Below are 14,017 nucleotides of genomic sequence, written 5' to 3'. Positions count from 1 at the left end.
TTAAATAATATTTTCATAGGTCTAATTGACACTGCATTTCTGCCTCTACATCTGATGATTTTTGAAGAAGGAGAGTTCTGTTGTGGCATGTGTATATCCAGAAATAGTCTTCATGCATAAATTATATTCCTGCCTTAAATCTCATCGTATATATGAATGCCATGATGATCTTTACAAATCATCTGGGATTTTATATTACTCATAATTTTGTATTACTCATAATTTTATATTGCTTGTTTAGAGATTTAAAAGCCTGATGAAGGAACAGCTGAAATCAGAGAAACAGCAGGTGAAAGTAAATTTATTTATTTTTTCTTCCTTTTGCCAACATTCTGCATCACCTCTTGTTTCCAGCCTCACTTTCATTCCAGCAGCTTCTAGGGTGTGGCTGTGGCTGTCTGGCTTCCCTTCTATTGATACCTCTGGCAGCCTTTGAGGGATGAGGGGGCTTGGGGGTTTCCACTGCAAACATGAGGGAGTAGGTTGAGTGCTTCTTTGTTGAGGTGAGCTTCCCTGATGGGGTTGAACCCTGTATATCAGAAAGAAGCCCAACCACCCTTTTGTTATTTCATAGTGAAACATTGCATTGAATCTCCTGGAGCAGACATAAACGAATGTTGTGGCTCTGGAGTGGTAGAAGAGATTGTAAATAAACAGTCTTCATATCTCCTGGGGGTGCTTTTTACTGAGCTAACATAGCTAAGCTGGAAATGTGTTTTCCAGTATTCCATTCTCTGTGTGTTACTGGTCACAAAGAGACTTGTGTGTGTAAATCTTGGAAGGTGGAAGAGAAGGAGCTGCCATTTTGTGTGCTCTGAGGTGGATAAAGGGCACCAGATGCTGTGGCAGCTCACATAGGTCTGTCATCTGCTAGCCTTGCTTTGCGGGTGGGGCTGTATCCTGAGCCTCGCACAACTTCAGCTCCCACTGGAACTCTTCCTTCAGCTCCTCTGAGCCCTGGGCCAGATGTGTGTACAGCTCCATGGTGAAAGCCACCAACTTTTCCTGTAGGTAATCTGCATCTTTTGGATCGGAGGTGGTGAGAAAGAGAGGTGGGCTCTATTTCATCCTTTTGAGGGGAAATGGGAAAATACCTTTTGTCCTCTATTTCCTCAATTTCACACGCAACTCTCCCTCCTAACTCCCAGTCCAGGCGACATAGAACAAATTCAGCCCAGTATCAGATACAAAACCAATACTTTACAGAGATTTCACAACCAGTCTCACCATTGTGCAGATCCTAATCCCTGTTATAAATTCTATATATTGGTTCTGTTTCTCTAATTGAACCCTGACTGAAAAAGCTCTTCATGGCTACTCTTGCCTGTGAATTTTATCTCTTGAATTCGTAGATGGTTATACTGCTCTGCCAAGACTGTTTGACTTCCTGAACAGAAAGCGTAAATGGTAAAGTGTGGATTGTGATTCAATCATTGATGACCTACTGCAGTTGGTAGTTTGGTCTGTCTGAATTGCATCTTAGAGAAGCTCATTGAAACGTCTTATATAATGACATACTTCCTTTTCTCCAGTGTTATTTAGTGTTCCCTTATTTTTATAGCCCTTGACCTTAGCCTTTTATTTAAAGCTACTGAGGGGATTAGATTACTGTTGCTGTATTTCTTGGGATTATGCTAATCCAGGTTTTCATTTTACCATGTCAATCACTACTTACATTTTTTTTTAACTCTTCCGGTTTCCTTTATAAAGTCACTATCTCTTCTTATTCTCTTAATCTGCATCTCTTATTTCAGAGACAATGATTTAATTTTATTTCACTGAGTGAGAGAAGCAAACGTCTAAAATTTACATTTTGCTTTCTGTAGAAAGTTCCTTTCTAAAATCTGCATTTTTCTCCACTTCTGGCATTTTCTGCAGAATGCTGCAGAATTTCTGTGTTTGTGCCCCCATCCTGTGGGTGAGTGTTGTCCGGCTTCCCTCGCCATTCCCAAGAATGCTGTGGAACTTTACCTTTCATATGCTTACTGGTGGAGGCTGCTGCATGATTACTTTGTAGGCTGAGGGAGTGGAGAAAAAGGTGAGGCTGGGAGCACTCTAAAAAGAAGAATTAGCTGTTTCTTCTGTTGACTCCTTCCTCCTTATACAGGACGACAGTTCTCTTCTTATATTCCTTTATTTCTAGTGTGTTGTTTGTGTGTTTGTTTTTTGTTTATTTTGACACAAAGTCTTGCTCTGTCGTCCAGGCTGGAGTGCAGTGGTGCCATCTTGGCTCACTGCAACCGCCTCCTCTCGGTTTCAAGCGATTCTTCCGCCTCAGCCTCCAGAGTAGCTGGGAATACAGATGTGTGCCACAACACCCGGATAATTTTGTATTTTTAGTACAGCCGGATTTTCACAATGTTGGCCAGACTGGTCTCAAACTGGCCCTTAAATGATCTGCCCATCTCAGCCTCCCAAAGTGCTGGGATTACAGGCGTGAGCAACTGTGCCGGCCACTTCTGGTATTCCTTTGTTCAGCATGGCCTCTTCCTCAGGTCTTCGATGTGGCTTATGTCCCTCTCAAGAACTTTTCCACGACAAGGACAGGATCTCACCACAGCAGAGAGAATCAGAATCAGTGAAAAACACCCATGCCTGGAGACTTCTTGTTTGAAACGGCCACTCTTGTTTTGGTTCCTCAATCTAATTCTGAACTTTTTTTCTTTATTGTGGCAAAATACACATAACATAAACTTACATGCTACAGTTTTTAAGTGTCCAGTTCAGTGGCATTAAGAACATGCACATTGTTTGGCACTCATCACCAGTATTCATATTCAAGACTTTATTCATCTTCCTAAATGGAGGCCTCCATACCCACTCAACAACAAGACCTCATTTTCCCCTGCCCCCCAGTCCCTGACAGCTGCCATTCTTTCTGTCTCTATGAAGCTGATTATTCTAGGTACCTATGAGGGTGGAGTTATACAGTATTTGTTTTTGTGACTGGCTGATTTCACTCAGCATAATGTCTTTGAGGTCCATTCATGTTGTGGCATGTGTCAGAAATTCCTTCTTTTTTAAGGTTGAATACTATCTCACTGTAGGCATATTCCACATTTTGTTTATCATTTAAATGTTTTTAAGCTATAGCAAGAAAAGGCATGGAACAAGAAACGGTCCCTATCTCTCCCACAGCCCATCTTCACGTCTAGCCCATGCACCTCTGAAATGGTAGTGTTGGTAGGGCTCTAGATACTTCCTGTTAAATGGGCTGCAAATTCTCTGTAGATGAGGGTTCTGACTGAGGGAACTTTCTTTAATCTCCTTCCATTTCACCAAGTCTCCTGGAAACTTCTTGAAACATGATATGGTTTGGCTGTGTCCCCATCCAAATCTCATCTTGAACTGTAGCTCCCGTAATTCCCATGTGTTGTGGGAGGAACCTTTTGGGAGATAATGGAATCCTGGGGGCAGTTTCCCCCGAATAAGTCTCATGAGATCTGATGGTTTTATAAGGGGAAACCCCTTTCACTTGGCTCTCATTCTGTCTTGTCTGCCGCCATGTAAAATGTGCCTTTTGTCTTCCACCATGATTGTGAGGCCTCCCCAGTCACATGGAACTGTCAGTCCATTAAACCTCTTTTTCTTTTTCTTTCTTTCTTTTTTTTTGGACAGAGTTTGGCTCTTGTTGCCCAGGCTGGAGTGCAGTGGTGTGATCTTGGCTCACTGCAACCTCTGCCTCCCGGGTTCAAGTTATTCTCCTGCCTCAGCCTCCCAAGTAGCTGGGACTACAGGTGACTGCCACCACACCCAGCTAATTTTTTTGTATTTTTAGTAGAGACAGGGTTTTGCCATGTTGGGCAGGCTGGTCTCAAATTCTGACCTCAGGTGATCTGCCCGCCTCGGTCTCCCAGAGTGCTGGGATTACAGGTGTGAGCCACTGCACCCGGCCCTTTTTCTTTATAAATTACCTAGTCTTGGGTATGTCTTTATCAGCAGCATGAGAACAGACTAATACAAAGCATTAATACAAAGAACTTAATACAAAGCATTTAGTAAGTTCAGGCTCTTTTTTTCTAGTTTCTAGAATTGGTGCAGATTTGCTCCTAATCATTTAAAAATAATAAATATAATATTCTCCATTTCTGGTGTGTGGAATTCCCATATCCACACCACTTTCTTTCCCCTTCCTCTCTCTGCTTGTGAGGGCCTCCGAGTTAATTCTTTCACTCATTCATTACATAAATACTTACTAAGTACCTGTGCTGTGTTGTGTTATAGCATTAAATCATATGCTACAACATTTTCACCAGACAAGGTCTATGGGTTTTGGAAAAATGCTAGGCAGTTTCCCTGAATCCCAAGCAGGCTTGTTCAGGCTTATTTAGATAAAATGGGTCTGTCTGACCTGGAGAGTCAGTATTTATGGTATGATGCACTTGAGTAGATCTTATTAGCATCTACTAATGAGATTTGAACATTAGCATGCTAATGTTTAAATTCAGAGACTATTCTATGTCACTGAGATAGGCAGAAGAATGACCCCCCCAAATCTGTCTACATCTTAACCCATGAAACCTCTGCATATTTCCTGATATGGCAAAAAGGAAGGGAGGTCCCTGCAGATGTGATTAAGTATTCTGAGATAGGGAGATTATCCTAGATTATCTGGGTAGGCACTACAGGTAATCACATGTACCTTATAAGAGGGATGAAGGAGGAGATTTTACTGCATACAGAGGAGAAGGTGATGTGAAGATGGAGCACAGAGAGACCTGAAAATGCTGGTGTTGAAGACTGCAGGGGTGCAGCCACAAGCCAAGGAGTGCCTGCTCTCACCAGAAGCTGAAAGAGGCAAGGAATGTCTTTTTCTTCTTCCATAGAACCTACAGAGGGAGTGCCCTGACAACACCTTTATTTGGGCCCAGTGATACTATCGAAATTCAGACTTCTGGCCTTCAAAACTAGAAAACAAATTTCTGTCATTTTAAAGTACTACGTTTATGGTGATTTGTTACAGCAGCCACAGGAAACTAATCCAGCCACTTTATGTCCAAAACGAGGTTAATAAGAGGGAACCTGTAAGTGCATGCCTTGTTCCAAGGTTACCAGAGATGCTGCACCCTTCCTGTTGTCTCTGTGGCTTTGCTTCCTAAGATTCCAATCAACCCTTGCACCCGGTGATCAATTTTCCAACTGTCTTTCAGAAAAGGATTAACTTCTGTTTTTTGACTAAATCATTTCCAGCAAACTGTATTCTTGTGAAAGCTTACTGTTCATTTCTGCAGGCCTGAAGGGAGGTGGGGCTAGTAAGTCTCAGCCCCTTCTCTGCAAGCCTGCTTTAAACAGCAGCAGTGACAGACATGGCATGGTCCACCTTCTAGTCCTTAGATATAAAGCCAAGATAAACAAGTTTAATTGATTACCTGGGGTCAAATTCCTTTTTGTGCTCCAGGTACTGAGGAGAAGGCATTGTATATGGGACACTGGAAGAGGTGTGGGACTGTGTGAAGCCGGCTGTTGGGCATGGTCCACCTTCTAGTCCTTAGATATAAAGCCAAGATAAACAAGTTTGATTGATATCCTGGGGTCAAATTCCTTTTTGTGCTCCAGGTACTGAGGAGAAGGCAGTGTATATGGGACACCAGAAGTGGCGTGGAACTGTATGAAACCAGCTGTTGGGGGCCTGTGAGAGAAGGGGGATGAGAATGTATGAAACCAGCTGTTGGGGGCCTGTGAGAGAAGGGGGATGAGAATGTGATTGGTTTTGAAATGATCTAAAATAGAAACTTCACAGATGGCCTCTGAGAAATTGAGACTCCATTCTATAAAAAGGCACAGAGTCATAGAATTGTAATGCTAGAAAAGCTCTGGTCACCTGACTCAACCCCCTATTCTATAAAAGACAGGTCAGAGACCTCAAGAGATGCGACTCTCCAAGGCTGTCCAACCCATATGTAGAAAAGCTGGGACTTTTTGAAGTGTTTCTGTGAGAATGAAAATAAATACCTGTAGAAAGCTCAGAATAGTGTTTGATGTAATAAGTGTTCAAAATGTTTGATTGTGATTGGTTTATTTAAAACATTGGGCCACCTAAATTTCCAGCATCAAAAGTGAAGTAACAAGAATGCTAATGAAATATAACCTTTTACCTAAAATAATGCAATCATCAGAGTCTGTGTGTTTCATCTGCCTCTGTGACTACTACCCAGTCCAAGCCACCATCACACCTTGCCTGGACTGTCGCAGAGGCCTCCTCATCATTATCATGTTTCTTTTGACAGCTTCCAAAGACTATTTCCCTCCCAGCTACATCTCATTCTCCTCACAGCAGCCAGAGAGTTGTTTTTTTTCTTTTTTTTTGGAAAAAATGTAAGTCAAATCAGGTGCTTTCTCTTCTAGAAACCTCCAGTGACTCCTTTTCTCAGTCAGAGTAAAAGCCACATCCCTACCCAGAGCAACATGGCCCAAAAAGAGGGACCCTGTGCTGCACCCTGGAGCTTTTCTCCTGTAATTTGACTGTCTGGCTTACTCGCTCTGGCCACACTGGCCTCCTTGCTGTGCCCAAATACAGCAGGCCTGTGGCCTTGGGGGCTTTACATGTGTCTTTTGCCCTGGTTGGAATGTTTTTCCATGTATGCTCAGTTACCTGCTCGCTTTCCTCCTTCAAGTCTCTTCTCAAATGTTGCCTTATCAGAGGGTCTTTCTGGCCCCCCTAACTACCAGAGCAAACCACCAGCCCTTGTTGGCTGCCTATCATGCTTTATTTTTCTTTGTAGCATATATCCCCACTGGATATTAAATATGTACATATTTACACCTTGCTAGTCTATCTGTTCAGTACTATACTTTTACATGAAAGTAAAAAACAAACAAACAAAACACAGTTTACACATTATATCTTTCTTTTAAAAAAGCAGAACTTATTCTCTTTGGGTGAATAAATGAAAACTGAGTGTATCATTTGTTCTGTGTCTCCTAAGAATCTAATTTATCAACCAAAATAATCTTCCTGGGAAGATACAATGAACACTATGCTGCACACATAAACACACTGCATCACCCCATGTAGATTATTTTGGTTGATAAATTAGATTTTTAAAAGGCTTGGGGGTCAAATACTCCAGGCGTCAAATGAGAGTTCTACTGCTTGCTAGCTAGGGTACTTTCACAGTGAAAGCTAGGGAGCTTTTACTGACTGTCCCTGAGTCATTATTTCCTTATCTGTAAAACAGAAATAACTTTGCAATGCAGTTGTAAAGATTAGAAAAGTTGTATAGGAAAGGCCTAGCACAGTGCATATTCTTGTGTCTATGATAGTAGTGTCATTTAAATCCCACCATGGCCAGAATTGTTTAAGTAATTTCATATGAAATATGTGATAGCCATTATTATCATCATTCTTGACATTATTTTAAAATCAGCATTAAAATTTGGTGAGAATGCTTTGAGATGAATTATTTTTTGCAAACTGACCTGATTCATGTAGAGAACTGCAAACAAAATATTTTGCCAATATATTGATTAATGACATAACATACATACTGTGTGTGCTCTTTAATCCAGCTCCAAATGCAAATAAAAATTTAAAAATGCCCTCCCTGTCTAAGAAACAAGCCCAAACAGTAGCCAAATACATATATAGAATTTAACTCAGGGTGTCTGAATTTACTGTAGTTGCCCATGGATGGGAGAAGCAGCCTGCCAAGGCCCAGAGATGCAGGGTTTAATTCCCAGAGCTCATGGGAAGCTGGCTGATTGGTGAATGCACTGTGTAATTGAACATGTGCTCCCAGCCCAACTGCAGGAAGGATGAAATTTGTTAAGTGGTATCTTTCATGAGATTAAAAAAGGAAGACAAACTGTCACTGGTTATGATAGGGTCTTATTAAATTTCTGCCCTACTAATTTGGAAACTGTGATAATCCAGACTTGGCATATATGATACAGAAAAAAAAAGTGCAATTAAATGCTGACACTTGGAAATTTTATATTATGGTGCACCCCTAGATGCTAGGGCCGGTTGTTGATTTAAGTTTATTTTGTTTCAATTCTGTGTATCTATTTTTAACCCTTAGTTGCCATCTGCTTGAGCGTTGTCCTGGTTCACTTTCAGTATAAAGCTCAGAGTGCAGAAGTAATATCCGAGTGCCAGCTAAACCACTTGGGTGTTTGCAAAACGGAGTGAGGAGGATCATGAGGGCTGTGTTTCTGAAGAACCCACAGAGGGAGGCAGCAGGGATGAACTGCAAAAAAGTGGCAATCCATGCTGCACACATCAGCCCCACAAAAGAACAACAAAATCCAGGAGCAGAGAGCTGAGCTACTGTAACTGAGAATAGCTCCTCAGTGGGGATGGTTTGAGAACAGTGACCTGGGTCTAGATGGCCCCTCTTGGAGCTCACTGGAACCCTGCATACATTCCCTGTCTATTGACTTCACACAGCAGTGGCTTAGCTTGGCTGAGAAACAGGACTGTCTGTTCCTCTTTGTTGGTTTAACCATATGATACACAATCCTGTAAACAAATTAATTTCCTCCGGGACTTTTGAAAGCATCCTAACTGCATTATCATTTTTTTTTCTGCATAAAGGAAGCTTAGCGAGAAAACAATTATGGGATGGACTTCAAATGATCTCCAAATGGCCATAAAATAGAGATGCAGTCAACAGAGATGCAGGAGAAAAAAAATTAACAAGATTTTGTTTGTTAAAATCTAGGATTTATTTGATTTTAAAGCTGTGTGACCCACTTCCGTTCTTTCTCCCTTCCATCAGCTTTCTGCACAAATCTTTGCCACTCTCATTTTTAACATTTTTATTCCTCCTCTACTGCCCAGAGCCTTTCTACTCTGTGTCCTCCAATTCTTCCTAAAATCAAGACCAAGGCAGAATTCTCGAACTTGGCCTACTCTGAGAAAAGCTGACATGGCTGGACAGGGAGCCTGTGTAAATATTCCCAATTGGTAAGGAATGACTTTGTATACTCTTTCATTTATTCTGCCATCAAGCATTTACTGGCTGTCTGGTTTGTGCCTGACCCTATGCACTTCCTTAGGGAATGGAATAAAAAAAAATACATGGCCTTCTCCTTAAAGCAACTTGATGCTTGGTGGAATGACAGACAAAGCAAGAATTGAAACAGAGTGAAGTGACTGCTGTGATGGGTGACTGCTTAGAGCTAGGGAGGGGTAGAAGAGGAGAGAGAAGGAGTATTGCTTAGTGTGGGTCTTGAAAGATAAGTTACTGTTCTGAAACTACAGTAGTATACTGTTGAGGGGTACAGGTGGACCATTCAAGACAGAAAGCTGCAATGGCCTGTGGGGACAAGTGGGAACTGCCACCCTCCTCCAGTCACTCAGGCCCTAAACCACAGCTGCAACAGTCTATCCACTTACCTTCCAGCCTCACCTGCAGGGCACAAGGGAGAGAGTTGTCAAAGAGGTGGCTGCAGGTAATGGGGTACATACAGTTGGATACTGAACACAGAGAAGACACAGATCTAGGGAAGCAGAATCCAAGGCTTAGCTTAGTGCAATGCAGGGAGCCCAGACCCTGACAGCCTTGTGGTTAAATGGGTCCCTAAGACCTAGGAGACACTGCTGGATCAAAGCCAAAAGAAAGTTTTTATCAAGCCTTGAAGTGGGCTCTACGCATTCATTCATTAAGTGTAATATCATTCATTCAATAATTCATTAATTGATCAATATTTACTGACACCCACAATGTGCCAGCCCCTTGGCTAGTTTCTGGGGACACCATCCCAGGCACCCAGTACTGGGATCGTCTGAGGACCCTGTATCATAGCTCTGATCAACCAGGGGCCATAACACTGTTATGTCCTGTTAACACTTCTCCTGATAAAACTTTAGTGACCTCCCCTCCCTCTACCACCCATCATTGCAAGAAGACTGCACCTACTTCTATCTTTCAGTGTAGAATTCAAGGACTGCCTTCACCTGTCCTGTGAGTCTCCAAACCCATCTCCCTGTCTATGCAGTGTGGACTCTCCTTACAAAGAAGCTGCCCTATTCACTGCTGCCTCACCCCCATTGTCTGATTCTCCCTCCTCAGAACATGCTTTTGTCTTCTGTTTGCTGATCCAGGTCTCAGCATTCTCCCCAGAAGCCATCCACAACCACTAGATGCCTCCTACATCAGCCTTCTCTGAACTTGTCAACCTCAGCAGGTCCAACACCGTGTCTATATCTTCATCTCTTCTCTCCTTGTTACTCCTCGAGTTGCCCCTCCTTCTGACTTTCCTGCTTCTCTGACTTCACTTGCTTCAGTCATGCAGGCTTAGAACCTCAGCCTTACTAGTCAACCCCTGTCCCAGCCTTACCTGTTGGAAGATTTCTGGAGTCACAGGAAGAGTGCTGCAGACACAGAAGCTCTTTGATGAGGTATCTCCAGGTGTTACTGTAATAATGGATAGAGGAGAAAGTAAAAAGTCTTTAGTCTTTTCCAGAGGTTGAGCTTGAAGTCTCATTGGGATGAGGAAGTTAGAAGAGCTTCAGTTTCCTTGATCTTATTAAAATATATGAACACTTCTTCATCAATTATCAATACCATCTTGTCTGAAAGCAGACATCTGGAAGTGGTCTAATGTCTTCAGTAGGAACTCCCTTCTTTTCCACCCTAGCTTCCTCTTCACATCCCAATAGGCTTAGAGAGTCTTTTGGCTAGAAAAAAACCTTAGAGCCTTTTATTCCAAATCCCCACTGATAAGTGAAAGAAGCCAGTCTCAAACGGCCACATACTGAGCCAGGCACGGTGGCTTATGCCTGTAATCGCAGCACTTTGGGAGGCTGAGGTGGGTGGATCACCTGAGGTCAGGAGTTTGAGACCAGCTAGGCCAACATTATCTTCACAATTTTTATGTAAATCTAAAACTATTCTAAACACAAGACTATTTCAAAAATATAATGTCAAACACATAAAAAAATGAACAAAAAGCTTCCAGCTGTCTTTCCAAATATCATCTCAGACCCTTTGGGGTTTATGATATTTCTTTTGTACAAAGTACATGTTTACTTTAATGACTTGGAATATAATAAATAATAACAGCAAAAGTACCTGCTGTGTGCTATTTATATCTGTTAACTATATTAGCACAGCTCTAATATAACCCTGATGATAACAACAGTTGAGGCATCAAGGAAGGGACAAGAAGGGTTCACCCATATCTGATTTTCCTCTCCTTCCTGGACACATGGGAAAACGATACTCCCCAACCAGCGCCTTTTTGATTAAGCCACATCCCATGACTAGTTCTAATGACATGTGAGGCAAAATGAAATGTGTCATGTACAGGTCAAGACCATAAGAACTGATATAACCCATCCACATGTTTTGTCTCCTTTGGAAGTGAACATGGAAGCTATGAATAGAGATGGCAGAACCACGAGATGGAAGCATGCTGGATTTCTAGGTAACCACCTGGAGGAGAGCTTCCCTGTAGCATCGGAATCTGATGTGAACTAGATATTAATCTTGATCATGTCGACTTGAACCTAATTCAACGCTGTCTCCTACAGGCCTAAGACATAATATATACTGCATAATATATACTGTATAATGATAATATATTTATGTAGTCTTTATTGATATGATTAATGGTTTATCTCAGTTTTATTAAAAAAATCTCTAAAAGAACATTGGCTCCAAGGAATAACAATCACAAAAGGATTACAGCTTTGTTTAACACTTTTTGCAAATCCTTGAAGCTGATCTTTCTGGTTGTTTCTAATCCCAATAGTCAGCCTAAACCTTTTGGTGTAATCTCACATATTCTGACCTCTGTTATTTCCTGCTGCTTAATGATCTTTCTATAAATTGTATGGGAAATGAAGCAAATGTAATTACAGTATCTGCCAGCCCTGATGCAGATAAATAGGTAGGAGTCTGGCCAAGTGTCTCCCCAGGCTAGCCTTCGGTGTCTTTCACTCACAGCAGAAAGAAACAGGCCATAAATTACAGCACTGATTTGTTCCAATGATATCATTATCTCCTGGAAAACAAGGATCATGAAAAATCCATTTCAAATGAACATATGAGTCAATACCAAACAAGCATCTTTTGGAACAGAGCCCTTGTAAATTCCTACTAGAATTCTGACTCCTAAGTGAATATCTGTGGATCGTCAGACCACAGAAGACTTAGCTCCAGCCCATGCATCTGTCCCTTCAGACCACAGAGTTATAGCCAGGCCTATTGAAAGAGCTGGTTACATAAGCAAGTCAGAGATTTACCTAGGTGAGAAAATAAAGATTAGATGATTTGAAGCAGAGTTCTGGCCCTTCCAAATCAGACCCCCAACCCCTTTCTTAATTCTATAGTTTGTAGGTTTCAAAGGAGAAGTTGTAATAAAGAGTAAATAACTTCTTTTTTTCTTACAGTTTTTGCTTGATAATGTGAGAATAAAAGCAATACCCTTCTTTGACCTATCCTAGGATAAAATGCAGGTGGAGAAAAGGTTTTCCCTATTGTCTTTAGCCTTGACACAACGGGAATAGGAAAAGGAATTTTCCCATCTGGGTTGAGTAGATGCAAATAAGTGTTTTAAGGTACATTTGTAGGGCACACTCAGCACTTGGGGACTGAGGTGCTTCAAGAGAAGCTAGAGACCTAATGTAGGATATAGAGGCCAGGTGGACACACTGGAACACAGAAGATGACAGCTTTTGAAAGAGCTCAAGATTCTAATTTCTTGAACCAGAAGACAGATTCTCCTCCATGTCTGTTTATACTTTCAGACTTTACTGTGCATTAGCCCTCTGTTCCCCATACCTGCCTCTGGACCCTTGGATGGTTAGACACTCTGACTTCATCAACCCTTATCCTTATTATAGTGATATGAAATTTAAAATTGGCATCTTCCACAGCCAATTCTGGTCACTATTCTTGTTACTTTTACATATTAACTGATATGTAATAAAGAATATGCCTGGCTTTGTCCCTGGTTCCTGGGAAGTAGCATCAAAACCTTTAGAATTTCTTAAGTGGTAGGAGTGTCTTTATTATTCATGGTGAACCCGTGGGATCGAACTTGATAGTCTGTGCTAAAGAGATGACTCAGGACAGGAGCTGGCTGCTCCTGCCGGAAAGACCAACTGTGTGATTAAAGGGTGGGGCCTTTGAGCTGGGTGATACCAGCTCAGTCTCCAGGGAACCAGGGGGAGCTAGAGATTGAATTCAACTGCAAGGCCAATGATTCCATCAGTCATGATTGTGTAATGATACCTCAATAAAAACTCTGGGCACCAAAGTTCAGTTGAGCTTTATAGGTTGTTAATATTCTGATAATGTCACACATTGATATGCCTGGAAGGTAATGCATCTTTACTCTTTGGGGTAGAACAACAGAAGCTTTGTGTTGAACTCCCCTAGACCTCATTATATGTGTATCGTTTTCCCTTTGGTTGGTTCTGCTGTGTATCCTTTTGCTGTAATAATACTACAACTGTAATTTATAGGACTTTCTTGAGTTCCATGAGTCATTTTAGTGAATCATTAATCCTGACGGGGTTATGGGAACCACCAAATTTGTAGCAAGCTGGTCAGGAGTAAGAGTGACCTGTGAGCCTTTGAACTCGTGTCTGGTGTGTTTAGTTTGTGTAGTCTTGTGGAAAACTGTGTCCCTAACCTGCAAAGTTTGGCTAAACTTGGTAACTGGTGTCAAAAGTCAGTGAAACTAGGCATAATTAGAACTCATGGACATTCACACCCATTCCACATCAGTCACATGCTTCCAAGGCCTTACTGAGTTCCTTTTACACATCTATTTTCTCTACTTTGGTTCTTATTCCCTATTATGGCAAAAAGAAATACAATTGGACTCTAAGATGATGGTGACTCATGATGCCTGCTCCCTTCATTGCTGCAGATCTTTGGTTCTTATTATCTCCTTTTACACATCTATCTTCTCTACTTATGCATAATATTCCACTCTCTGATCATACAATGGCCTATCCCAGTTATCAAACCATTCTTCTCTTTGCATATATCCTTTAAACACAATGAGACATTTGTACTGTTAACTTTTTCATATATCAGCTTTTGTCTTTCTCATTATC

At 41.5% G+C, this 14,017-nt stretch overlaps 1 long non-coding RNA gene across 1 annotated transcript in view; it reads left to right on the top strand.

Annotated features, from left to right (window-relative positions):
• LOC105509213 overlaps positions 1 to 14,017 on the top strand; it is a 114,765-nt gene that overhangs the window by 54,623 nt on the left and 46,125 nt on the right. Inside the window, exon 6 of the long non-coding RNA XR_001001403.1 lies at positions 244 to 289. This is a non-coding gene — a long non-coding RNA (uncharacterized LOC105509213). The remainder of the gene's footprint in view (positions 1 to 243; positions 290 to 14,017) is intronic.

The sequence above is a fragment of the Colobus angolensis genome, unplaced genomic scaffold, assembly GCF_000951035.1.
Source record: "Colobus angolensis palliatus isolate OR3802 unplaced genomic scaffold, Cang.pa_1.0 Scaffold172, whole genome shotgun sequence".
In the NCBI taxonomy this organism is placed as follows: domain Eukaryota; kingdom Metazoa; phylum Chordata; class Mammalia; order Primates; family Cercopithecidae; genus Colobus; species Colobus angolensis.
The sequence above is the reverse complement of the archived record's forward strand: the minus strand, read 5'-3'. Positions and strand labels throughout refer to the sequence as shown.